We start from the raw sequence: 26,318 nt of genomic DNA, 5'->3' as shown, positions 1-26,318 counted from the left end.
AGACTCCTGCATGTGCCCTCCACAACCTTGAAAATCCCAGGAAAAGCACACCATGAAGCATGGAAACGTTTCCATGGGAACTGTTCCTCTACTCCTGCTAATAAAATGGACCTATAACACAAATGATAACGGGTCCCAATTTCTGCACCAAACTACAAACAGTGAGCACTACAAAGGGAACCAGTAAAGAGCAGAAGTGTAAATCAACAGAACTGCTAAATTGGGTATGTGCATGTCTCCCCACAAAAAAACACAAGCATATAAACAAAGCCCTCAGGAAAAGGAAAAAAAAAAAAAAAAAAAGAGATCATTTTAATTATAGCACATGCAGCCAACATAAACCCCATGGATTGTGTGAAATCAGTTTTGTTCTTCTGGTACGCAGCAGGAAGCTCTGTAGCAGATCAAATACGTTCAGGGAGGCTGTCTTGCTAATTGCTGCTCCTAGCTGAGCCAAAGCAAACTATTTAGACAAAGGAGAGAATTCACTTTTTATTTAGAATTAATTATGAAATAGCATGTCTGGATGGGCTTTACAATAACACTACTTTTCCTGGGGAAAAAAAATAGTAGTTCTAATCCTGTGAAATAATTGGAGAATTAACCCCTTGCTTCAGGCTGGAACCCCCCAAGATATGCAAGATGAATGCTGTCTTGAATAAGGTCTTTACTTCAATCACAGCAGATTATGAAACTCATTTTAAAGCCAAATTTTATTCTTGTATGTTCTCACCTTACACTGATGTTAATGTATTCTTTTCTTTCTGACGTTACTTTTTTACTCCCTCATGTTGGTTTTTCTATTTTCAAATTTTTAAGCCTGCTATAGCCATTTTGCATCATCCTTTTGGATTCTCACTAAAGATTCTGGAGTTTTGCACTGGCTATTTCAGTGCTTAGTTAGATATGTCACTTGGACACTTGCACTTTATGCTGCTGGTAGCCTACCAAAGTTGACTTAAGGTTTTATTCTCCTCCTGTGCTTTTCTCCTGCAGCATGCATGTAATGTGTTCTCAGAACAGCTTAGCAGAGGATTAGTGTATGTAGCCATGGCCAAATAAAACTGGTGGCAGGGAAGAAGTTGAGATACTGACTAAAAGAAGTGAGTTGTTCTCAGATTTGGTTTACCGATTTCCACACTTGGGCAGCAGTTCTAGAGTTGCTGATGCTCAGGTCGGGTGCCATCATAGAAGTTCATCATCACCCCCCCCCTTTTCTAAGTTATGATGCATGAAATAAATTCTGCTACTGAAGTTTTGAACAGTATGGTAAAAGAACTGTACAAATTATTAGTTTCCTACTTTTCAGAATCAGTATGTAGCGTATGTATGTAGCCCTTTCTTTTGCTGTGTCTGCATGCAGGTGTGCATGTGCCAGGCTTTACTGAAGATCAGTGAAACAAATGGGACTTAGGTTAGCTTGTGGTCTGGTGTGTAGTGCAGTTAGGTGGTGTTGCAGATGGGACCTTGCTCTCTTCTGAGCAAAGTCTGTTCTCTGCTATAGAGCCCCCAAGGCATTGCGTTTCTCTTGGTAAGGCTCTCTCAGCACAGTTTCTTGGCTTTCCTGATCAGGATTTTAATACCAGAACTGTAAAAAGAGAACCCAAAGCATAATCAAAAGTAATCAAACTCAAATAGTCTGTGGTCAGATTACTTATTTGCATCTTGGCATTTGGTAGCATCTGAATGAGTGATTTCAAAGTAAAGCATGCTACTTTTAAATGGTCTCCTCCCCACAGACATGTAGAGCATCTCATGTCCAGATGAGTAACCTGTAGCTAAAAGGACTCTAAAGCTTTTTCATTTGATCACAGTAAATAAATTATGTTAACATGTTAAAACAAGAAGAGATTTTATTTCCCAGAGATGACTTATAGCTAGAAATTTTTTAAATGTTCACCTTGTTATGCTAGTAACTATACAAGAGAGAGAAAAGCATAAAATGGTGAATAATTAGTCTTTGTCTCCACAGATCCCATCAATAACATTGGGAGAAAAAATGAAATAGGTGTTTAAATCTGTATAGTCAGAGACAGCTTCATTCGAAGAGCAAAGCTGCATAATTAGCACATTACTGTTAGTTTGCATACAGGATAATATCCACTTGGTATTTCAGAGTGCTACAGACCGTCTAGGAGGGCCAGTCCACACCATAGCTGGGGCATACCCTTGCTGCATCCCATGGGGAGAGCATTGCCAGCTTATCCCCAGGCCAACGGCTTGATGTGGCTAAGCAGAGCTGCTGCCATCCTTCACCCACTTGGAAAGCGCTGTTCTTGATGCACTGCGTGTGGTTTCCAGTCATGCAAATTACTGGGCAGACAGGGACAAAGACAGAAAGGCACCATTATATTTCTGTAATCATAAATTATGCCATATGTTACCTGTAGTTCAATCTCTAAATTCTGCGTTGACCCCAATAGCATGTGGCTGTAATTAAGCTGTCTGTGGAGCAGGTCTGCCCAGTGATTACACATCAGAGCCTGGCTAAGCGTGACGGTGGAGGAAGAGGGGGTCAGGCACCTGAGGACCTAGACAGGTCGCTTGTGAACAGATGAGGTGTTACCACAATTTAATCAGGCTGTGGAAAACATGCTGAAACGATTCATAACAAGTAAACAGGATAGGAGTGGCTTGTAATAATCTGCAGGGGAAGCTGTTGCTTTTGGCTGTGGCACGTGCTAGCGGCTGAGTGCCAGTGGGGAGCACTGGGAACCAGACTCTTAGAGTAGGCCCTACCAGATGTTTAGGGTTCATCCCCACACATTGCTCACCCATTACTGACAGCAGAGACACAGTGTGTTCGATCCAGTTTGATCTTCCTCACCATGAAAAAGTTTCCCTTAAGCCTGCCTAGAATTTCCTGTGTTCCCACTTGTCACTTGCCTCTTACCATTTCACTGGGCAGCTCTGTGGAGAGGCATGCACCATGTACTCCAGCCCCTGTCCATCCTGGTGGCCTCCCATGGACTTGCTCCAGTATGTCCAAGTTCATCTTCTGCTAGGGAGGCCAAAACTGGGCCCTGTGCTCCCAACAGCTCACTGGTGCTGAGGGGAAGGATCACCTCTCTCAGCCCTACTTTATAAGAGTACTAGAAGTGTTTAAGTACCGTGGTGACAAAAACTGTGTTGGTACCTTGATAGAACGGAAACTGCAGGAATATTCATATATAACTTCCATAATCCGTCTGTGCTTATGTTAAGTAATAACTTTGCTGTGTCCAGCAAAATGTTTCTGCAAGTGCTAATGGAAAATTGAGATTGTTGTAAAAGTAGGTAAGTGCCAGCAGCGTGCAATAAACATTCTGCTCTGAAGCCATTTTGGAGAAATGTTCAGGTTAAAACAAAGATGGTGTAGGTCTGAACTACTTCAGATTATCCGACTAGCTTCCCTTGGCCCTTTGAAGCTCTTTCTTTTCTCAGATAGAAGGCCTATGTGACCATATACTCTTTTTTTTTTTTTTTTTTTCCCTGCTAATATCCCTTTATTAACAGGAAAAAGGAACAATGGAGAGCAGATGACTTTTGATAACATTCACAGAGATCTGGTCTGCTACTGAGTGATGCTGAGACTTGTGCAGATAAGGTTTTATCTTTGATCTTGATGAGCTAATTGATGCTCAGCATCCTTTAGTGATGCTTATGTGTCAGTTGAAAATTTCATTGCCTATTTTGTTCCAGTGCTTTTAAGTAAGGGACTGAGGTTTGTTTCTGTGCTTCTGGCCTGGGGAGGTGTGAAGAGAACCCAAGGACTCTTGCTCCTCAGGGTTAGCTCTGTGGGGTGGAAGTTTTGTGATTTTGGGACCAGATAACCAAATCAGGACATCTGCGCCACTGGTAACTGCATTGCATTGCCTGTCACCATGGGACGTACTCTGACGTGCCAGCTCTGATGCAGCCATGCTGTTTTATCTTTTGTGCTTTGTATGTCAGAATTTGGGAGGAGAGCAGGGCTGGGTCCTCTCCAGCATCCCACAGCTCTTCTCTGTGAGGTGAATTTCCAGATGGCATAAAATGAGAAAGCAGTTTTCTCTGAGAGAGATAATGAAAATATCTTAAAATAGCCTCTGCTTGCCTGTGCACTGTTACTACCCAGCCTAGAAGGCTTTCCAGAAATAATAGAAAAGGGTGTAAGCGAGGAAGTTATGGCTCAGCAGTGATGCTGTGCAGGGTCTCCTGTTGCATCTTTGCAGAGCACTGAGGGGCTGCAGGGCAGTGCCTGCCTCAAGCTGCAGTGCCTCATGCTCCCCCTTTTCCTCCTCCTCCTCTCTCCTCAGGGCTGGCAGGAGGGTTTCTCTTTTTTTTCTGCTCACACCTTGCTGCTGGGCACCATTTTGCTGTTCCTGACCCATCTGCGCCAGAGGTGGTGCTGAGGGGGGCCAGGCTGTGCCCTGTGCTGGGGGCCACTGGAACCGGCCAGGACCTCTCCTCACAGGGCTCCGTGGCTGACACCCAGGCACCCACAACCAGCGCAGCTGCTGGTGATAGACAGCAAAAATCCTCTCAGAATTTTCCCCCAAAGCACAGGATAAGTGGATTCTCAAAGGGGGCATTTTCCAGGCTTGCCAAATGACTCCCCTGCCCCACCACAGACCTGGCAGAGGCTGGAGGTCATGGCTTGGGCCTGCAGTGCTCAGCAGGGAGTGGCGGCAGCCATTTTGTGGATAGGGCCAGCTTCTTGCGTCCTGCTCCTGCACGTTTCTCCAGGCTGACGTTAGGATTTGGGATGTGCCAAGACCTCTGTAACACAGCACGTGCAAAGGCATGACTACATCCCACTGTGAAATGAGCTGTGGTAAAGTTCCCAGGTGCGTAATCTGAAGGTGGAAAAATTGTTTGAAGTTTGCAATTTCTAGTCATTTCACGTCACGTCATGTCACTCAGAGGGGGGAAAAAGTGTTTCCTTGGGAAGACTGGCGGTCATGTAAATCATTTGTTCCTCTGCTTACTGCCCACAGGTAACTGTGAGCATGCAGCAGCAACCATGTGTATCAGGGAAAACTTTCCTGAATGCATAGCACACAAAAAAAAAAGTATTCTAACTCATATTTGCTGCATTTAAGTTTTATGGCAACATAGAAACATTGTAAACAGCAAACTCCATAAATCAGAGCAGGAGTTGGAAACATTGATGCTAATTTTCCAGTGCTATCCATTTGGACAGGGAGGAAATGTTAGGCAGACTGATTGTTTTTACCTAGGAGTAATTAAATATGTTCCCTAAGAGATTTCTGAGCAAACTGTTTATTAGCCACATTCGTAATTTCTATTTCTCGTGTTGTTATGCCCTGTATTCTGGCAGCCTAAACAAGAGGAGCTAAAATTACATAAATAAGACATGGTATTAAAAGAGAGTGGTACAACTGATCCAAAATAGCACTCTGAGTTGCTCTCTATTCAATTGTGTCCTACAAGTTTTCATTCTTTACAGAGAAATACAGGGCGGGAAAAATATGCCTCCAGTGCCATCTTAGTCTTAGCTAAGCTATAACTGCACACCAAACCATTTTAAAAAAATTCTGCTTTGGAAATTGAAAACAATCTGTACAACATTTAAACCATCAGGAAAGGTACTTCTGTTTTAGCTGGCTGGAAGTACACTTAAAAGAAAGGGCCTGATTGCCTTCACGTTTTTATTGCTGTTTTATAGACACAGCCCCAAGAACTGGGATTTATTTCATAGGTATAAATGACTGGAAAATTATGTGAAAATGATGCATTTTCTCTTCTTAGTTTGGTATATCTGTTGCAATCGTTTTTGGTAAATTACATGAAAATCGTCACATTTAGTATTTAAAAAGGTTTAAAATGTAATCATTTGTGAGTATTGGTAACTGCCCATTGTTAGTGGCTGCTCTTAAAGGCCTAAGGCCTTTGGAATCACAGATTATAAACCTGTAACTGTGGTAAAAATGGTAATATGTATTGAAATGAAGAGACAGAACTACTGCAATAAAAGATGAACATGTTAGGTAAGCTCCTGAACTAATGGCATTTGATATACCTTTGCTGTAAGCAGATTTTCTCCCTGTCTGCCTCTTAGCAAAATTTGGTCCATAAACAGTAGAAATCTGTCTTGGTCAAAAATAGTTGTATTTTGCAGGCGCTCTTGCTCTCATATATAACTACAGTAGAACATGGTAGGACAATTAAGTATTTATCAAAAGGATACAGATATGGTACTTGACAAACTACGTAATTCTTGTTGAGTTATAAAAAATGTAACTGTTGTAACAACAACAACAAAAAACAACCCATGGCTGAAATGCTCTATACTTCGTAATTAAAAATCAGCTTAAAGTAGTTCAAAAGGAGGTTTTCCTCATTCTGAAGGTTAGGTTTTTAAAGGGCTTTAGGGAGTTTACAGGATCGATCAGATATCTTCTACTTCTGTTCACTCCTGTGTAACTAATTTATCCAACTCAGAACAACTCGATGAGGGAGTGGTAATGTAACAGTGGTAGCTTTACATGAATAAGGCACCAGCCTGGACCAGGTTTTCCTCTGCATGCGAGAACATAAATTCATTTCATGCCAGTCTGTAGTTCACTGAATGCTTTACCACAACTTTTTGTTATGGGGGAATCTGTCAGATGGGATGTGTGAATGCAATTACAGATAACCCTGTGAAGCTGCTCAGTGAAGGTGCTTTATAAGGTGTTGGTGGAGACAGGTAAGTCTGTATGGGCTTTACTCTGGGTTTGTAGAGCCTGGCACTGAGACGCATGCTTAGTTCATTTGTTCTTGGTTTAGTGTTCGTCTTAGTCTGTGACATGAATTCATTTTTTATGGCACCCCTGGCAGGTAAGTGGGAGTCCCTGATGCCTTTCTCATGGGAATACGGCTCACAAAAATACTGCTTTTTGAACTGCACTCCTGGGGGAAGGTCTCTGAACTGCTCCAGACTTCATCCCTATTTCTTCAAAGTAATTTCAGTAAAGACAGGCAAGTCTCAAACAGCGTTATTAACACCTTTATTATAAACACCTTTTCCCTCTATTTTAAAAATTCTAAAAGGCACTTTTTTTTTTCTTAAGTCAATGCAAAACATTTCTTTATTTACATGAAGAAATTCCTTCATCTATTTGAGAGAGATGCTTGGTTTGTGCATGCTACTGCAGTGCACAGGAACATTTGCTGCTGATTAAAGGGGTACAGCTCAGTTTGCAAAGCGAAGTGCCAGTACAAACATATTTCTCCCCTTCGCCTTCTGGTCTCTTTCAAACTTGAATTTTCCAGGTGCTAAATGGTCTTCACTCAGAGAAAAGACCATCTGTGTTTTTTATTGATGCTCAGATGAATAAAACTTTGCAGAGAAGAGCTTATTTCACTCTTTCTCCTTTCCCGCCTCAACACCAAAGTGAGTGGCTTTGCAGGAGGAAGGTTTTGTGTCTGTGCCAAACAAATTGGCAGAGGTTGCTGGGCCTTGCAAAATCATGCTGACCTGTGACTGGAGTGGCTCTGCACTCCCTTTATCCTGTTGGAATTATCTGTGTAGGGTTTTCAATGTGTCAGAGAAATGCTATTTATCCTGCTGATGGTGAAAACAAAAACATTGTGTTGTGTGATTCTTCAGCTGTAAAGTCAAAGGGACCGCTTCCCAGCCACTACTGTTGGTAGGGCTTCTCTGCTCAAAGCAGAACTGGGGGATGGAGAAAAATAAGAAGCAAATGAGAATTTTCTGAATGCCTTTGCTAATGCCGCTTCAGTGGGAAATGTGAAACTCCAGGCTGTAATTGTGGAGGTGGTTTGATGACAGTGTGCAGTGCAGCCCTCCAAATTTGAACATAGACATGCGTGTCCTCTTCTCGGCCATGGAGCTTGTAGCTCCAAAACCAAAATGTTTCCCTCAAAATTTAGCAGTGCTCGTTTGTTGATCAGAGGAGTGAATAATGACTGGGAGATTTTGGTATTGGGCAAATACCAAAATATAGTTCAAATATCAAAATGAAGTTCATATAATTACGAATTACCAAATTACAAAAATGACAGTATTCTGTGTTTTTGCAATGTCTAATTAACAGACTTGTGAATAAGAGTGCCACTATTTCTTGTCTGTAGGCCTTGTCTAATACTCTGACACCCCCTTCTCGAACAGGAATGCTTCCTCTGAAGGCCCCGGTGCTGCAGCAAGAGGAGCAGTACACCCAGGCATTGTCATGGCTCCAATTTGCTGGACTGTCATCTTGCCTCTCAGCAGCAGCAAAAGTGAGTCACAATTTTCAAAACACTTCACAAATTTATTTCATTTGCAAAAGCAGCGCCCAACAGAGGGGCAGCAAGGAGGCCCCTGCCTAGGCAGGTGGCCCAGGTGCATCTGCAAGGGGTAGGTGGCAAAGCTTGTCAGCAGCTGATCCGCTTTAAAAGCATATGTATTTTAATTTAAAATGACACTGATTCTTATGTGGTGTTTTGTCCAATGTACCAGTTGTTTTCACAAATGCATTTCTACCTACTCCAAGACTTGCTATAAATTTTATTGTGGCAGAGGGTTTAATAAATTACATGAGAAAAGAATGAAGAGGCAAGTCCAACCTTTAACCAGAGAGCGAAGGAATCACATGAATGTAGAACATTTTTTTTTCACCCTCTGTAATGAATGTACAATATTTTTCTCCATTACTAGCTGTTGGCTCTAGAAGAGAAAATACAGAGGCTAGTGACCCAAGGCCATAGAAATGAGGGAATACTACTACATAAAACCATTTGCACTAAAATATTAAACTTGTCCAGAAGATAAATAATGCTGTTTGTTAGTAGCAGTAAGAGAGTGATGGTATGCTGTCAGCCCTCATAGGTTAGCCTGTGCCACACATTGCCTGGGGGCTAAGGGCTTGATGGATGCTCCCTGCCATCCTGGTGTGGCAGGAATAGATCAAGATTTGGTGTTTCACACTTAACTCAGCAGATCACGAAAGAGAAGCCGTGAAGCAGAGTTGATTGTTAATTTGTTGAGTGTACACATTCATACTGCCGCAAATCTGTGTAACTCAGTCCGTTTCGGGACTGTATAGTCTTTAAGGGACTAATGGCTTGTTCTGCAGCACTTGCACCTGCCTACACCAGGGGAGCTGATATGATTTAAAATATATATATATATATATATATATATATATATATTTAAAGTTTGAAGAATTTTAAAGAGAGCCCCTCCTCAGAGCATACAGGGTGGGCAGCTCGGCAGTGGTGTTCGAAGAAGGTGGGCCCACCATTTGACTTCTGTTGTGTGCGCCATCTCTCTCTTTGCTGCTGGCTCGAAGCTGGCATTGCCCATGGTGAATTGCAGTGCACACCCAAATCCTGCAACTCGGCTGGGCAGTGCACAAGCTGAGGACATGCCCTGGTACCATCCTGTTCCCATTTTTGCACTGACTTTTCCTTTGTCAATACTGGGCATGCAGTGGAAACAGCTGGCATGGCAGCAGCTTCCCAGGCATGTAATTAATCTGCATTCATAGCCTAGCTTTTGCGGTACCTACAGGTGAGTGTGTGTGCTGGGGACAGCTGGATGTTATGCTGCCTTGTCTGAATCCCAAAGGGTTATTGGTAAGCAGTATTATCAGTATACACGAGCTTAAAGTGGATACTGCTAAATGTGTTGCAAACTTTTAAAAGTGAATTTGCCAAACTGATATTATTTTAGGGCAAGAAATAAATAACTTGCAGGTTTGCTTGCAGTCAGTCGTGCGTGGCCATTTAGAGCCAGTGATGCAACAACAGGTTGTTAAACAATTTTAAACAAGCCCGTTTTGAACATTGTGAAACTAACATTTAATGAAGTGAAACATGGATCAATGGTAAAATCTGTGCGGTGGCTCAGTTGTATTGATTGCAAGGTTCAAAGGCTTTCGGTATGGACCTGTTAAACATCTATAATGTTGAGGCTGAAATGATGCTTGGCAAGTGCTAAAAAGGCTGAAAAGGCAGTGTGGGTGTGTTTGTTGCTTTCATGTAACTTGCTAGTTTTCTGAGTCAGTAAGAAGGGCTGGGAACCTCCAGGTCACACGGGAGATGCTCCCAGTATCTCTTACCCGTATGCAAAGAAAGGGAGAGATGCTGGTGTCGTGGCCAAGGCACCGCCACGGCAGCTGCAGCTGCTGAGCATGGAGGTGCCGCTGCTCTCCCTCAGCGGCAATGCTTGTGCAATGCTTGCCTTTGGCTTCCCGGCGTGGTTTTGGCAGTTGCACGTGCGTGTGCACCTGTACAAGCGCTAAACTTAGTCCGAGCAGGGCAGACTGTGCCGGTCTCCCCCTGCGGCGTGGCCCCTCCATGCTCTGTGCTTGTGGCGGTGCAGAGGGCCACGTGAGGTGGCTGCAGGGCGAGGATTCGCTGGAGACTGCATCTGCCACAGTGGCTGTTTGGTAAAGCAGGTGAGTGTACAATTTAGCTGTATTTGGCTTTGGCCCACAAAAAGCTGGATCCTGGCTTCAGTCTGGTCTCTGACATGGGAAGATGTATGGTCAGGCAGACAGTGCTGCAAAAATAAAATCAATACAGATCAACTGAAGAGTTTTAATCTTGCCTCTTAAAAACTCTGCATCACTCACTTGCAAATCAAAATATTGTGATGCACTATGTTACGTATCAACATGTATACACACATCCAAAATGCACCTCTCTCTGTTGTGTGCACAGAAACTCACCCAGCCAACTTCCATGGGCAGTACAGCAGAGCAGTGCTGTAGGAAACGGCGGGGTTTAGGTGCTGTGCTTGACCCTGACAGCTCACACTCCTGTTAACTGGTCTGATGACAGTCAAGCTCCAAACAACCACATATAAAGGGCACTCTTTCATAAAACAGCAGGTCTGTCTCCTGCATATGTTCTGACAACAGCAATTAAAAACAGCAGCACACCAGGGAATTGCTAAATACAGTATGGCCTGAAGTTATAAGCTTCTGTTTCCTGGATTTTTTGTTGTGACTTGTGCTTTTCCCCCTTATGTATGGTGCAGGAGAACTTAAAGGTCAGGTGAGCAAACCAGCAGTGGGGCAGGAGAAGGAATTTAGAATGATGTTTTGCTAGCCCGTTGTAGCCAAAACTCCTGCTGGGTAAGGAGGAGAAAGTAGTGCTGAAGGTGAGGTGTGGGGGCTTGAGAACATCAGGGCAAGCGCCCTCCAGCTGGGGCTGCAGTGATCTGGGACATAGGAGGCCCTCTGCAAGAAGTGTTGCCTTTAGGAAACCCTTTTCCTTTAGGCAGTGCAGAAAGAGGGAGAGCTTTAATTATTGAATGTCTTAATTCAGGACAACTTGATGTCGTTGCTGCAGTAACACATGTTTTGCTCGTGCATGGATTTATTTTACAGAGACTGAATGAAGGAGAGAGTGCTCTCCTTCTCAGTGGTATAGGAGCATTTATGGATGGTTTGTTGTTTGGTTTAACAGCTTATGCTTTTAAAGACTTGACATCTTGTTTGTATTACCTAAATAGATATATGCTATTTCCGGAAGCTGTTGCTACTGCTGGGCTTTTATGACAATCTTTTCATTTTTAGTGTGGGAGAGGTCACAGCATTTTGCTAACTCAAAATACCTGACAATGACAACAAAACCCAAATTTCATTAAAGGAAAAAAGGGGTCAGCACTGTACAGGCTGATTATAAATAGTGCCGACAGTCAGTACCTGATAGTTTATTGGACCTTATGAAACTCCTGGTATCCAAATGTGTATTTTAAGAAGCCATTTGACCTTGGGCATCTCTCCTGCTGGGGGATGCTCTCTGCTGTGTCAGTGGTTCAAAATCAATAACCTCCAGCACTGTCCTGTGAGCGCACCGGTATTTAAGGGTGATATTGTAAAATGTGACATTATTCTGCTGACAAATGACTCGATACTGATATCCCTGTGGAGCAGGGGGTGGGCAGGGTTATGTGGTGACTCTAAAACTTCACTGGTAATGAATGAGGAAAAAAAAACTGCTGGGGATGCCATTTTATCCATTTAGCACTGGGATCTGCTGCCCTTGTATCAACCTTTATCATCATGGCCCAGAGGTGCCTGAGCTAAACCTGCTTGTCTGTTGTATTTTCCCAATTTCGTAATATTGTTAGAACCCTAAAATTCATAGGTTATTTTATATCTTGCTTTTAATAATTTTAGCAGCCTGAAGACCTGTGTTTGCAGAACTGCTTGGTGCCTGGCTTGGACACAAACCCAAGGTTGTAGTTGAAAGATCAGCGCCCAGTTCTCTCTTTTAGGGCTGCCTGGAGACTTTATGCTGTTGTCTATAAATTGATTGAGGCTGGACACACCAGGGAGAGAGGAGAGTCATTTGGTGCTGGATCAGATGGGAATAAACTGGCGCTGACTGCATCTAGTGCAGCAACTGAAAGAGGGCTTCAAGCTAGCAGAAGTGTCTTCCTATAAAGGATGAAGCAAAAATGTGAATGTCTTTTTAAGACTGATACTTAGTTCATGCGAGGGGATATATGTTAGTAGACAGAGGATTGGTTCGTTGATTTACAAAGGTTTTTTTTCTGTGCTTTAAATATTTACGGCTCCAGACTAGCCAAGATACTATCTGTAGAGGAGTGCTCTTCGTGGCCTGGGTTGAGTGTGGATTTTCTGCATTCCTGGTTTTGGAAGTAGGTCGTACACCAAATCTAACTGAGTTCTGAATACTTCAGTTTTCTTCCTGCATTTGAAGAGATGACACACAAACTTTCTGTGAAGTAGTTTGACAAATCTACTTACAGTAATCAGCTGCTCTGTAGCTCAGATTTTAAAATTAATCGCCTTTCAGAAGAATAATACTGTTACTTTCTTGTTAGCATGTGGCTCCTAGCATCCGTCTGTGTAAACAAAACTCATTATCTTTAGCTGGATGCAGACTGTGAGGGTAAGAGAATCGCTGAGTGCAAGTGTATGAATAGATGTGCAATTGCAAATTTCCAAAATAACTTTTTTAATAACATCTTTTAAATGTTTTAGGTACTAAAGGGCTCAGCGTGTCTCTTCATAATATACAATGTGATTAATTCAAATGAGAAAAAACAGTCATGCAGACAGGCTTTACAGCTAATGAGCAGGATGCATAAAATATGCTCTGCCTCACTAAAGTATTATTGTCTTCTGACATTTTTGCAAACTCCCATGGAATTTGTTTTGCATTAACTGCTGTTAGTGAAGATGGAGTTGGTGAATTATTGCCTCTTTATTTTGAGACCTGAACTAATTCCCTGTGCAGGTTTTTGCAAGTTTTCTTTGCACAGTTCTGAGTCCCAAAAGCACAGGCAGTGAAGTTGGCAGTAAATGGCATTCCTGCATCACTGAGGGCTACATTATCAATCATAAGCAAAGACAGTGGACTTGTAAATCCCTCCTCTTTTTTTTTTTCCCCTAATATATCATCTTAAAAGTTTGTTTCCTGTTTTAGTCCCTTGTACATTGTCTGTGCAATGGGTTTTTAAATATATAAATCCCAGATCTTGACAAAGGGGGCTTGTCATCTAACCTAGAGGAACCTCCCTGAGTTACTTCTAGATGGTGGGTAATGGGAACCTTCTGATGCTCACTAGCTGTCCTCTGCTAGAGGCTGTGGTGGAGTCTCCGAAAAGGAGAGACCCCAAAACACTACACATTTGTAGACGTCTGGACGCATGGGTCTTTCAAAGGAAAATGTTTATGAATGAAGAAGAATCAAGTCTTCCTTGCTTTTGTGTGTAGTTTAAGTAATCTCTTCGTGTTATTCTCCACACTGCTGAGCACGTTTTTGCTAACTCTCTGTTAATGGTTCTAGACCTGCCTGTGTGTCTCCCAGGACTCAGGTATGCAATCACCGTCTCTTCATCCATTTCAGACATTTGATATGAATAAGTGCATTGCTGTGCTGAAGTAGCAACCACAAGCTATACTTAGCATTTGTAAAAACTGACTCCCTCCCCAGCCTGAACAACAACAACATGTTGCTGGGAAAGTGTGTTGAAGGGAAATCCCCTTAGTAAAGCCTAGTGTGTGTTTTCTTCAGTGAGCTTCCCCACTGTTTGACTTTGTGCCTGGTCATGGGCCATGTGCAGAGCACCTCCCAGTACTCTCTATGTGAAATTACAGTAAGCTCATTTAGCAGAGAGCACTTCATTTTCCTTGCTCAATCAGAAAACATTTTTTGCTTTCTAGCTTCTTGAGTCGTCCTTTAGAAAAAAAGATTTGCTACCCTAGAAGAAAACAGAAGTAGAGTGGTTAGAGATAAATGACAGAGTCAGCCTTAAACCTTGCACTTTCAATTTATTTGAAGAAAATGCTCAAGGAGTGTGAATATAGGACATCTGTCTCATGTTATTCCTAAAGGAACCTGCGTGTTCAGCTGCAAACATCCCCACCTGCTCCTCTAATGAGCTCAGATCTCACAGTGTTCCCCACTCACCCCTTTAAACCTGGACAGAGCTCTCTGAAGCAAAGGGGTGCTGCCCAAAATTTAGCATAGGGTGAACCCGAACCCTCTACACACGTGCTGTTGGAGTCTTTTCAGCTCCCATGCTACTGGAGTTGTGAAGGCTACATTAGGCGTCACTGCAGGTGGTCCTAATGTAGGATGTTGTGTGTGAAATTAGAGCAGTCCTGGGGCTGGTGAGTACCCCGGGCTCTGGCCTTCAAGGCAGGATTTTTCAGCATGATCCTTTTCTAATGCACCACTGGAGTTTGACATTTACAATCGGCTGCTTACGCAAACTAAGGAACAGCAGAAAGAAACTGATTTTTTTTCTCCCTGTCCTTTACTTTTATAAAGTAAATATCACAAAGAAATGCTTTGCAGGTGCTTTTCAGCACAGTAAGCATAATGCCTAGGGATTGCAGTTGAAATCCTTGGCCAAGGCTGCAGAGTCATTGTATTTCAAAATTCATATGACTTTGGTGAAAACTCTGGACCAAGTGCTTGCAACCTGCAGAGATGTCCATAGCAGTGGAAAAAGTGCTCCAAAATGGTTCGGTCAGCTGCTCAGGCAACCTTCTTTGCACCATGCAGAGAGAGAAAGGGGACGTCTCTGAAACTCTGCAGAAGCGGCACATCCTGGCCCAAGCACCCTGGTCTGAAGGGGTCTGTGGCAGTGTGTCGCCTGTGCTCCTTTGGAGACTGGAGATTACAAAATGCGTTCAGCTGTACCTGAATGCTCTGAGCTGACTTCTCTTGACCCAGCAGAGTAAACTCTCTACTTGGCAGCAGAGTAAATGGGTGGCAGATGAGGCAAAAACATGTTCTCGTGGTCTCCCAGGAGAAGATTCCTTCTTGGGCAAAAACATTCCTGACAGCCTTTCTATGTGTTCGTCCTTGTACCTTTTTTTTTTTCTTCCTGTACAGCCAGATGAACATTTTCAAAGGGTGGATCCTTCCCCTCATTCAAGCATAAGGACCTTTTGGTGTTTTTCTGATGCTAAACTCTGCTGTTGATTTGCCATTTGCTTCATGTGATGGGCTTCGCCTTTTACCAGCCGCTGTTTCCTGGGGTAGTGTTGACAGGGGAGGATGCATCTCTGATGGATTCCCAGGAGGGCTTAGTGCAGGATCCTTGGGATGTGGGCATCGACTAAGGAAAATAACTGAAAACCTTGTGTCAGCACCTTCCAGTAAATATTCTGAATTTAATAAACATAATGTACTAGGCCTTCTAACTGTCTTTTCACCAGCGAGTGATGATTTCTGCCTGGAGAGCCATAGGGATGCAGACGTGTGTGGGGAGGACTGGGCAGCCCCTGTTGGAAGCCTGTAGCTGCATTCAGCACAGCAGACTAGTGTCGTTGCAGCCGCTTTGCTGTCCTGCATCCAGTTTTGGTAGTGTAAAGGTGAGTTGTGTAGGAGCTGTGAGATGGGACAGCTGTACCTGACAGCCCTGAAGATACTGTCTGCAGTCACAGACCAAAAAGAGAATCTCTGAAATAGTGAAAATGACTTCTTGAGGTCATCTAAAATATCACCAGATACGAAGGAGACAGATTAACTCTCCCAAGCCAGTAACCTTCCTGCTTTTGTCATCCCGAGCAAACAGACTCTTGTTCCTTACTGGTATTTCATTTCCTTTGCCACTGATTTTTCAGAGGGTCAGGGCAAATATCAACAGTGCTTTTTTGGCACCAGCACAGTCCTGGCTGTTGGGCTGGGATGAGCTGCAGCAGTACTGCAGACCAACCTGGGGGATGGCTGGGGACACTGGAGCACTTGGCAGCTTTGCTCGTGCCTCTGCTCCTCCTGCCAGGTGCCCTGCATCAGCTGGTGGCCCCTCAGCTCGTGCTGAAAGCATGTTGCAGGGAGGCTGTAAGCTGTGTGATCAGCTGTGATGTGAAATCCAATAGTTCTTGAAGAGAAGAGATGATTGTCAGAAAGCTTTTGTGTAAATGGTGGGATTCTCTGTAACAGGAAGTCTTTGTCCGCTCTTGGAACTGGCTGGATGAAACTCAGCGGTGGTAGCTTCAGTAAGGATGCGTGAAAATGTGATCTGCAAAATGCAACCAGAAATTGCATGTAATAAAAGGGGATCTGCACAGAAGTATTTCAATAGAGACCCTGTGAGAATCGTTTTTGTGATGCTAACAGGCAGTCTGGCTCTGCTGCTGCCTCCCCAGGGTGGTGGAACTGAGAACTGAGCTATGGCTTCTGTTGCTGGAGTGACTGGAAGCAAATAGCTGCCTTCTCCACAGGAAGAAGTGGCAGTCATTTGTTCATCTGGTGGACAGTGCTCAGTGTGGAGCATTCAGATTGTATCTAATTGCAGCTTTTCCATTAAAAAAATAAATTCCATCTTAATTAGTTTTACTAGGTTTGGGCAAGCATGCAGTGCCAGGCTGGATGCTAAGGCAGATGATGCGTAGCTATTGGCGTGGTGCTTCGCAGCTCCAGACACGCTCCATTTCTAGTAACTTTTGGTGCCTTTAGTGACATGTATTACATAGCCATTGCATATACTGAGTCAGTGTAGGTAGCATAGTACATAGCTAAGTGCCTTTTTCCAGTGCCCAGTATTAAAACTTATGGTTTATAAGGTGATCTTTGTGTGGAATTACATATTTTTGTCCTCTCTTTGTAAATGAGGCGGATATTTCCTGATACTGGCAGTTAGGCTTGTTGGGGCAGAAAAATAAATGAGAACAGGGAATTACAGAAGGTTGTAAACTCAGTTGAGCACCAACTATATATAATTATACCTAAGAAATGGCAATAATAGCTGGAAACTGTTGCCTGGTAGAGAAAAAAAAAAAAAAGAATCCTCACAGGAAGAATATCTCTGCTATTTGTAGCCAATTTCACATGGTCAGTAACTCGGTTATACATTGATTTCTGTAGATGGTACTTAAGCTCATAAGGTGGCATTTAGCATATTATTAGATCAAGTAAAGGAGGAGGCTGGACAAAGGACTGATGGACCACAGGGGACAGTCAGGGCTCTGCTCCCAGTTAGATGTTAGCAGTAGTGATCTGATACCTCTTTACTAAGACCATGAGAAATGGGAGGTTATTGGGGAAAAAAAGTCAGCACAATGTAAAAACTGGCCTCCTTCTTGACAGAAGAGGCCAAAGTGCAAACACTTGTCTTAAACCTGGAGATGGTCCACTCAACCTGGGACTGAGACGTGCTTACAGGCCCGATCGTTAGAGGAAGTATTTATCGGCCCTGTGTGTATCGCGCCTCTTCCCTGGATGAGTAGGCATCTTGCTGAGCCACTACTGTAGTTTTTCCTCCAGGGAGAGAAACGACGATGTGTGCACAGCAGATGCTGAGTCCCATCAAAGCAGGGACTGAACTCCTCCTAAATAACTAAACACAGCACATGCGCTCCTGATTTAGAAATAAGAATGAAAAAGGGCATTTCAAAAAGATTCCATTACCACTGAGGTTAACAGTGGCGTAGGGCTTTGTTCCCTGGTGTTGCTCACCAGCCTTGCCTGCACATCGTTAATAATAATACATGGCTGTGTGATCTGGTGTGCTCATGGCTGCAGGGTCACAGCCAGCGTGACAGGTCGGTGCCTGCACCATGCAGCTGGTATCCAGCATGAACAAGCCAAGTGTGGAGGACGCAAAAGATCAGCTTATGCCTGTTAACCACAGGACACACTGTAAATAACTTCTATCCCCGCATGAATTCCGACCCATTTAATTCACTATCTCTATTCAATAAAACAACCGATTAACTCTGATACTATCGTTATCTCTACCAGTCAATGTATTTGCCTCAATTCTTTAGGGACAAGAGAGTTCTTGATACCTCAGCAGATTATTTGCAGGTATCAGTTTTGTTTAGGCACTGTGATTACTGGCTTTAACAGGCTGATTTCATTCCTGTAATATTCATGTTCATAACAATAACTTTTGAGAAACCCGTTAAAAGTCTATGATGGTAATTTAAAAGAAAGGTCAGACACACTGTTCCCCATTCAGTTATGATCAAGTTAGTAACTTTTGATGGATACATTAAATGATGCTGTCATCCCTGGGCATATCACAGAATCAAAATTACGCTGCTATTTCATTCAGAGCGTAAGTAATACCTGCAATTAAATGGTCTTCTAGTTAAGGCAGCTGCTTGCAACAGAGGAAATGTTTGCTGTTTTAAACTGCATTCAGCCAATTCTGCGGGTGTCTGCCAATAGACAGCAACCCATAATCTATATATAAATTACAAAAACCCCCTTCATGACAAGAATATTATTAAAGCTGCAAAGTCAGACACTTGGAGGTGAAGAAACACCAGCATCGAAGTTTCCTGAGTGACCTCAGTTTGTTCTCTCCTTCTACCATGCACATGCATAATGATGCAGTTTATAATTACATAGCCAGAAATTGTTATGTTTTTTTTTTTTAATGTCATATCTCTCTATTTATTTACCCAAAGGTTTTGGGTACCCCGAATTGGGACTGTGCAGTGCCAGGGGCTCGTCTCTGGGACCATTAGCTATGGTCCTATTATTAGTGAAACAAATAAGGTGGTTTATGGAATAACACCAGCACTGGATGGGTTTTGCCCTGGAAGGAGATGTGTTAGGAGTGTTGGCTGGGTAAGGATGTGAAAATGGAGCGTGACACATGTTGTACAAGTGCCATCAGAAGTGGGCTATGGACTCCTTGTGTGTTAGAGTGAGCGAAAATATACTGGAGGTCTTTCTGGAGTTTCCCCTAACATCACGTGGCTCTGTTGAGCCCTGGTGGGATTTTGAGCTCATTTAAAATAGCACGTCCTGGGGAGTTTGGAGCGTCACAGCAAGAACAAACAGGACAAGTTTCTCTGGTCATCTCTTCGGCGGGTATGAGATCAGCTCTAGATCAAAGCTTTGCTGTGTCTTCAGCATATCCCTTCAGTCTAAATCCTCTCAGTTTGTGCTGGGTCCCTCTTTCCTCACCATTAGGTCTGAAAGCTGCCTTTGTAACCTCTCTGTTGTGAAGTCTAGGCCAGAGGGTGTCCCAGCGCCTCACGCTTGCCCGCTGCAGAGATTGGGGCTTGCAAGTGCTTTTCTGGTCTCTCTCTGTGAAACAACAGCGCAATACAGATATTGAAGCATGAGAGATGAACTTGGGTCCAGAAAATGAGTACAAATTCATATTTTCAGCATTAACTCTTCAGTTGCTCTAACTCTTTTATATTCTGTGCTTAGTTGTGTTTCCTTTTGAACTTGTTCATTGTAAATGCAGCAAAAACGGGAAAAAAAAGTTTTATGTAGTGTGATTTTTTGATGAAGATGTTAGAGACGATGGATAAGTTTAAATTTATGGAACAAATGTGTTCATTTTACATGAAAAGTTCAATTGTTTTCTTTTTAAAAAGAAGTTTTTGTTTAATACATGACTTTACTCTTGCTTCAGAAGGCAAAGGAAATCCTGGTATGGAGCCAGGGAGTCATAACAGACATTAAACTGAAATTAGACATGAAAGACGTTTTAATCTTTTGTCTCTGCAGCCTGAGAGAGTGCTCCTTCTCAGCAAGCACATTGTGGAAAGGGAAATGCAACCTCATTTAAACAATGCTTTATTCCTCCAAGGCAGAAAAGTTTGAGTGCAGTATTTTTGGAAGCACTGGTCTGTGTTTGACTGGTCAGTCTGTGCAAACCCACCACTTGATTAGTGGGCTATTCTGCAGTTTTAAGCATCTGGCAACAGATGTCCCAAAAATCCGCGCATCAAACTGCGAAAAATCACCCTGGGAAGACCCAGGGAAGAACAGAAATTGTATACAACTTCACTCCATGAATAGTCTATGTGAGCATACAATGAATCTAGCAGAAGTCAGATCCTGGGACAAGAAACGTGAAGAGATGGGGCAAAAAGGTTACAAGGATCACACCAGTAGCCAAAGGGTTTGCAGATCAATGTGAGCAGCACGCAGCACAAGGGGGCTGCTTTCTGGTGGTTTTCCCTGGCTTTTAGTGGCTCTGTGTGAATTGTTCTTCAGACTGCCTTCTGGAAGGGAATATCATTCCTGGAGATAGGATTAAGCTACTCAAGATTGTTTGGAGAAAAAAAAAAGCCACTGGTTTTGTTTAGAGGGAGATTTTTTAGCCTCAGCCTTGTTTTTTGTGCTTTTGGTAACAGTGGAAACTGGGGCTGTGCAGATAGAATGAAAATACACATCAGCTGGGGTTAGAGAACTGCATTCGCTGTTTTGCTTTATTTCCTTCAGTTGTGTTTGCTCACACAGGGCTGCAATCTGGTAAGTCTCTATTTCAGGTAATAAACTAAAATATGGAAGGTGCTTAAATTGCATAGATCTGAAAGCTCACGCAGAGTTTTGCTTCTCCAAACTACAATATCATTTAACTCAGCAGAAAAGTGCTGCAGATATAGTATAAGTAAGAGTCTCATCAGACTTGTGATGGACAGGGCGTGCTTATGAGACAGATGTCTCAAACACAACAGATGTATGCAAGTCGCAGTTACAGGTATGGAGCATCTCGATACCCTTGTAGCAAAGATTATTTCCCTCACAGATATGTAAGATTATTTTTCTTCCCCTGAGTTAGGCTGGTGACTGAAGCTCATGTGCTTGCAATACACTCTCTTGCTGGCATTTGGTTGGCCTACTGGTTTCCCACTCGCAATAACATCTAAAGGTATATATGTGTGTTCCCAGAAATATGAGACTCTGCTTGTTTGGGCGACAGGAATCTGACTTCCTAACTCGTTTGCTTTCTTTGACCTTTTGTTCACAGAAAGTCACACGATGCACCAGTCTGCCAGGGACCTGCACGCTGACTCTTAATTGTGCACCGTAATCAGCTGCTTGTTTGCAGCCCTCTGCAATGACTTGGCTTTGTCCTCCAGCTCAGGGCACAGCAGGAACAGACTCTGCAGGGTGAGGGCATGAAGGAAGTGTAACTTCTTGTAAACTTAGCCTCTCAGCATACGCCTCAGCTTGTATTTTATAGCGTATTGATTGGTAAAAGAAGCACAAAACACTGCATAAGCCAGTATTCCTTTTGGCGGTTTCCATTCCACAAGGCAAAACTGGACCCAAAGCGCTGGGATCCTAAAAGCTTTAATTGCCCTACAAAGGTATCCATGCTCCTGGATTCATCTGAAGTCAGGAGAAATAGGTACCACTCAGCATCTCCCAGGAGCTTGCAGGCTCACAGGAATGAGCCCCTGATATAGGCCACTGCAGGGGTTAAACTGGGTGAAGCAGGGGAAGAAATTTTCATTGCCTAATCTGAGGTGAAGGAGCTGCAAAGTTTCTTTTTCTGCTTTCCCCAGAAAAGAAAGAGTGAAGGAACGTGTCCTGCTGCCTTCTTTTTGCTTTGCATTAGTAAAAATCTCTCTATAAGTTCTGCAGAGAAATGTGGATACTCAGTTGTGCAAAAACACCTTTATTTCAACTAGCTAAACTAGTAAAGTGCACTGTTGCAGAAATGAAAAGCACCAGGGATGGTCTAAGAGACACATAACTTTATTTGTTCAAGGTCTGCTCTGCCTGGAGAACCAAAGATGTAGGTGTAGAAATGGAAAAATAATCTCAGCCTTGAATGAAAGTGCAACATGCTCGGAAATGAGTTGAACAAGATAATACATGCTCACACTGTAGCCATCAGTGATGGTTTTGGAAAGGCCGAAGCAGATAAGCTTAGCCCTGAGGCTGCTCTAGTCTGATGGAGGAGATGAGCCTACAGCTTGGGATGGCTCTCTTGGTCCTTCCTGGAAGATTTAGCTTCCAGGAGCCTTCCCGGAACTTTAGCCTTTCTGTTCTAAAACAATCATCCCCTGCCTTGAGGAAATCTCAGGAAATATAATCTGCATAAATATAATTGCTGCAGCTCTGTCTTGACTGACATGTCTGCTGTTATCTCTCAGGACACTAAGAAAAGGTTGTATGTTTTTCTTCAAGGGAAAATTTCTTAAATTCTTGACAGCTTTTAGAAAAAAAGTTTTATACGCAGAGTGAAAATCTTTGATGGAGAAGTGGAAGAGTGAAATAAATATGAATTATGGCTCAGTTGTTTTGCTTTTTAAAGGTGAGGTCTTAAATTTCTAAAGTGGCCATCTAGATGCTAAAAGGTGTAACTTCTACAATTTGTTACAGCACATTTTCTCCTTTATGGCCAATAAAATAATACAGATGTTCTTGTCAATACCACTCTGTCATAGCATGCAATTTCAGGTGTATTCCCTCAAACCAGAATACCACAGAGCTGTGTTTAGTTTGTTTTAGTGGTCCACATGGTGGGCAGAAATTGGAATGAGCTTTACAAATTTGATAGGTAGTGACAACAAATCAGCAAAATGGTTAAAAAGATGAGAGATGTCATTCAGCAAGAGTAATTTGCTGTACTTCTAATTATAATTTCTGTTTTGAATAATTTGTGGTACTCCTATATGGTGTCTTACGTTTTGGGGGGTAGATAAATCTGACTTAATTTCTTCGAAGTACTGCAAGAACTGATCAGTGGCTAGGCAGCACAGCACAGGCTGCACTGGATGCCCTCTGATAGCACAGGGACTTCAGAAGTATGTGTTTGCATGCTTGGTACCTTGGCACCTTGGTTTTTGCTGTATGATAAATCAGTAAGTAATTTTGTTACCTACCACAAGGGAAAACAGCGTAACTTAGAAAGTATTGTTGGTAATTCAATCTGCCTGAATTTAAACATATCTGTGTCTGTCTGTCCTTACTTCTCTATACTTAAGATACTTCTGTTTAATAAACTCATGTTATTATAACTTAATACATTAAATATCAAAATATGTAGTATGTAGTAAATACAGTCAGTAATATAAAATATTGACTATATTTGGTTTACTACACTTTAGCTTATTAACATGAGTTTTAATTAAGTCTAGTGAAAATGTTATTTGTCTCCTTTAGCAGTTCAGTAGAGAAGTAGGACAAATTCCAGCAATAATTGCACTTAATCTCTTTAGGGAAAAAAAAAAAGAAAAATATATTATGCTTCCTAGTGGTGAGCGTTAAGGAGAACATCATCTGGGGAGATCTGATGTCGGGTTAAAAAATGGACTGTTGCGTTATTTTATCTTTATTTAGGAATAAATAAATAAACTGATCCTGCATATATGTGTTTAACTTTACACGAGACTGAATTATATTGGGCTATTGCCGTACTTCAAATTAGATGCATAGACATTTTCATCAATATCTTGAAATGTAACAAAAAATGAGGGTAAAATGTTATAAAAATCAAATGTGTGTTGCTCCATCTTCCCTCCCGCATTCTCTTCAGCGTTTGAAGTGCTGATTTGGCCATAACCAGCACCCAGTTTGTGCAATAAATTCCCTTTATATAATAATGAATTTTTATATAATGATATTTCATAATAATGAATAAAAATGAATTTCTTCATAACCCTCCTCTTGAATTCCTCCTCAGTACCATCATGTGTTTTTGGTTCTGTTTCAATCTCTTCTGTCATTCAAAGGCATCTCAGTCTAACCAGATTTGAAAGTATCTTTCCTCAAAGCTTTGAGACCTTGCTTGTATTTACCATTGCAAGACCAGCCTTTGCTCCAGCCCTGGGCTTAGCCCCAGCTGTATGAGCTGGCCAAGGGGTGGACTGGTGGCTCTGCTTTGGAGATAAATAGCAGTGAGGATAACAATTTCTGCTGCTTGGGAATAAAATCAGGTAATGGAAATTATGGGTACAACTGAAGGAGTCAGCTTTCTGGTTTTGGTGTTGGTTGCTTTGGATTTTGTTTTGCCTTTTTTTTTTTTTTGTGAATATAGTAAGGCTTATGTTTGGTTGGCTATAATATCCTTGTTAGTAAGTGTTAGTGCTTGTATTTTGAATACTTGCAAAATAATCAACCAATTTATGGGCTGTTCTGTAGATAAGTGAATTACAGAAATCAATGTGCTGACATTGATTTCTATTCAAACGCTGAAGAGCGCCTGCAGAAATACAGGTGATAATCATAGAATCATTTTCATTTAGTTTGGAGAAGGCCTTCAAGATCATCAAGTCCAACCATGATATATTTGCTGGAGAGGGAATACTTCACTGAATAGATACGGAGTTGATAAAGGAAACTGCTCTGGATTCCAGATGCCGTACTGATGGCAGGCATGTCCTGCCTAAAGTACTACAGTTCAGTGACACATTTCGTGGTCTATGCGGGGTATTTCTAGTGTGTAGCTGGGATAAAGTAACCATATGACAGGCATGAAAAGGGTATTTCCCAACTTCTGGGCATTTTCACTGGTGTAAGTAGGAATAGCTCTGCCAAGAGAGCAGTGTAGATGGCTCACATCTAAAGCCCTCTCAGTGTAATAATTTTTCCATTGCTTTTTCAGGCACTTGATTTTTTGACTTTAGCTGAGGAGCTTCACTAAAGCTGTACAAAATCTGGGGTTGGTCAACTGTTTATTTCCATTTTTGCTTGAGAAAATCGACATGGAGGAGAACGTGTTTCTGGAGAAGATTTAGTTTCGTTAATTCCCCCCCCACCACCACTTTTTCAGAGAGCACTCCATCCTAGCCTGTGGATTTCTGCCACGTGACTTACTCACTGCTTCTGTCCAGCAGTGAAGCGTTAGATGGCTATTTCTGTCCTTTTCCTGTTGGGCTGTCTGAAAGTTGCTCTGGCTTCTGCATTCAGCCGATGATCTGAGTGCGACTGCTGAGTGCGTAGCAGATGAAGCAGTGGATATTGCTCTGCGAAGGGAAGCAGTTGCATTAGGTGCTCTGGGAGAGGGCTGGGGAGCGTCTCGCACAGCATTTCCAAATCAGTGTGCTCCCGAGCTCTTCCTGAGCTTATTAGCACTGAGCCCTATTAATTCAAAGAAGCTGCTCTAGGACCTCTTGGGAGATAAGGGAAAATTAAATAAAAGAGCATAAGCGCTTGTAGGTGGATCCTTAATACCCCTGATGAAGGGAGCCCAGACTAAATGAGAGTTGCACCTCAGCCTCTGCCAGCTCCATTTTGGCGCAGGCACGGCTGATGGGCTGGAGGAAAGCTGTGGCCCTCCTGGCATTAAGCCAGCATCTTTCCTGGGGATCTCTGCTCAGCAAAACGAGAGCAGGGTACGGGACTGGCAGGGATATTGATTGAGACTCTCAGGATACGGTGGCAAACTGATTGTTTAAAGGGTGGTAGGAGCTTTATAAACCAACAAGTGGTGGTAGAACTGATGAATTGGAGGGAAGCTCTGCTTAAGCTTTGTTAATGGAAGATGCTTTCTAAAGGAAAGTATTTCTCAGAGGGAGCTAATATGTAGCAATAAAGTGTGAACAACAGGCCTAGTGCTTCTATTGCGCTTTGAAAAATAAGGACAGGTCTTGCTGAAATGTGTACTCCTACAACTGGCAGGAATGGTGGTCCTGTGCTGGGAGAATTCACTTTCTCTGGGCATTGGCTCCTGGCTCGGCTGCAGACTTGTCCGTAGGGATTTCACCTCTCAGGTGCGCTGCAAGGATGGCTTGGCGCCTGCAGCTATGATAGTGATTGGGGTTTTGTAGGAAAATGAAATGGCTGTTGTTTTTTTTTGTTTGTTTGTTTTTTTCCTCTTGGAAAATCTTCATAGGAACAGGAAAATAAATATACAGGCTGCTCTTGATGTGCATACCGGAGCTGCGCCAGGGTGCACAAGCGGATGCAGGGTGCCCAGCTGTCCTGGAAGGAAGCAGATCTGTGCATGAGGGAAGTGCACAGAGGTTGCCTTGTAAAAAGTGTCCTGCAAGTACAACCAAGTACTGGACAACGTGGCCTCTTCTCTCCCCCCTTTCGCAAGGATATTTGCTACTCATTAGATGGGATCTGATTCTGATCACACTTATTTTTCACTGCTGCAGCTGCTGAGCACTCAAGTCTCTGACCAAAGGCTTTGGCTGGCGGATCTGCCACCACTGGCAGATGGTGGAGCTTTGCCTGCTTTGTGCCTGCATTATTTG

At 42.8% G+C, this 26,318-nt stretch overlaps 1 long non-coding RNA gene across 1 annotated transcript in view; it reads left to right on the top strand.

Moving 5' to 3' along the window:
- The first annotated feature begins 4,110 nt into the window (after positions 1-4,110).
- Positions 4,111-26,318, top strand: part of LOC121068285 — a 57,919-nt gene continuing 35,711 nt past the window's right edge. The window contains exons 1-2 of the long non-coding RNA XR_005818776.1: positions 4,111-4,808; positions 8,062-8,208. This is a non-coding gene — a long non-coding RNA (uncharacterized LOC121068285). The remainder of the gene's footprint in view (positions 4,809-8,061; positions 8,209-26,318) is intronic.

The sequence above is a fragment of the Cygnus olor genome, chromosome 3 (genome assembly GCF_009769625.2).
Source record: "Cygnus olor isolate bCygOlo1 chromosome 3, bCygOlo1.pri.v2, whole genome shotgun sequence".
In the NCBI taxonomy this organism is placed as follows: domain Eukaryota; kingdom Metazoa; phylum Chordata; class Aves; order Anseriformes; family Anatidae; genus Cygnus; species Cygnus olor.
Note: the sequence above shows the minus strand (reverse complement) of the source record. Positions and strands in the feature narration are given on the sequence as shown.